This window comes from Penaeus monodon, chromosome 16 (assembly GCF_015228065.2).
Source record: "Penaeus monodon isolate SGIC_2016 chromosome 16, NSTDA_Pmon_1, whole genome shotgun sequence".
Lineage (NCBI taxonomy): Eukaryota > Metazoa > Arthropoda > Malacostraca > Decapoda > Penaeidae > Penaeus > Penaeus monodon.
Window position 1 is genome coordinate 20259283 of NC_051401.1, and position 1735 is coordinate 20261017.

Sequence of the window (1735 nt, forward strand, 5' to 3'; positions counted from 1 at the left end):
AACGTTGAAAAATCTATTAGTAAAAAAGGCCCTAAATAAATAAATTAATTAATTAATAAAAAAAAAACAGTATATATTATATTAACAATCGAAACAATAATATTACGCTTTAAGAGTAGATAATTATTGCATAAATATTGTGCATACCTTTTTTTTATTATTATTATTCCCACTTAGGTAACTAATTAGATCTATGTCACAATCCTCCCCAATACATTTTCAGTGTATATGGGGGATTCAAGTACATATGTCTGGTCTGTAAATGCTTCACATCTTTCCATACATGTGCGGCCGTTAATGGCTCTTGGCATCCCTCACAACGTGCTTCACTTTAAGCCATCCTCAGCCTAGAAGTCGATATAGTGTGCCCGATTCTCATTGTTAACACTACTTCTCGGTTGGGAAGAACGTTGGTCACCCAATGCCAAGGTCATCTCTAATCTCTCGCAGTTTGTTTCTAAAAGTATGCTTCCGTTGCTCCCTCCATTTATCGCGACGGCAATTTCTGATGTTGAGTCTCAAGTCAGTGTGTGGAAGAGGAAACGATCATCACAGGGCAGAGTGGCAGCTGCCTTGGCCCTCCGATAAGCTTGCTCATTCATACGGACATCAACGTGCGCTGGCACTCAACATAGGGTTGCTGACATCCGTGTAAGTTAATCTTGAACCTCCCTTACCACTGGGTGTGATGAGGTTAAGCTCTTGCTTACTTACAAAGCACAACGAGAGAGTATTAAGAATGATTCTTAAGATCTATAGGCACTTTTACTGTTGCAAGGATGGCACATAACTTTGCAGCGAAGATCGAGGCCGACGAAGAAAGACTGCCAATTGCAGTCTTCCTCCTGGTCAGTGCTGTAAAGCCCACACCATTTTCAGATTTCGAACCACCTGTATACACTGCATCCGATCCTTGTTACTTAGAGATGTGCTGAAGAAATCTCAAACTGCGAGAGATTAGAGATGACCTTGGCAGTTGGGTGACCAGCCTCTATCCCAATCGACAAGTAGAAGTTGTGTTAAGAAGACTAAGAATCGGGCACAAAAGACTGACTCATGGACCGATGATGGCTAAAAGTGAAGCACTTTGTGAGGGATGCCAAGTGCCATTCACGGCCGCATATGAAGTGTAACATTCTGAGACCAAAGAAGTATGTACTTATCACCCCATATGCACTGAAAAATGTATTGCTGGAGGATTGTCACATAGATGGTCTTAATAGTTGCCTAATTACATAATATTTATGGTTTGATAAGCATAATACTAAGCACTTTTGTAGCCATCATGCACTGCGAAGAACAATGAGTGACGGTGTTGGTGATAAAAATATGTGTATCAAAAATTTACTAAGTGCTTTATCATTCCTCCATTTTATTACTATCAGAAATGCTCGACATGTTCTGTAGGTAGCGTGGCCGAGCGGTCTAAGGCGTTGGTTTAAGGCACCAGTCTCTTCGGAGGCGTGGGTTCGAATCCCACCGCTGCCAACGATTTTGCCACTGCAATATGGCAGTGGCTGACCCATATGCAAGGGCCCAGGAGAACGCCACTTTCGCAAATCCCACTCACATGACCTGTCCAAGAGACTGTAAAGCTAGGAACTGACTGTCCCTGCTGACAGAACTTCAAATGCCACGCGAAAGGTATTCCTCGCTGAATGAACAGCTTACAGATACAAATTTGTATATATAAATAGATAGATAGACAGATATAAATAAATAAATGAAGACAGAT

At 41.4% G+C, this 1735-nt stretch overlaps 1 non-coding gene across 1 annotated transcript; it reads left to right on the top strand.

Moving 5' to 3' along the window:
- The first annotated feature begins 1406 nt into the window (after positions 1-1406).
- On the top strand, positions 1407-1488 carry Trnal-aag. Its single transcript has one exon. It is a non-coding gene; the product is annotated as a tRNA-Leu (tRNA).
- Positions 1489-1735: the final 247 nt, after the last annotated feature.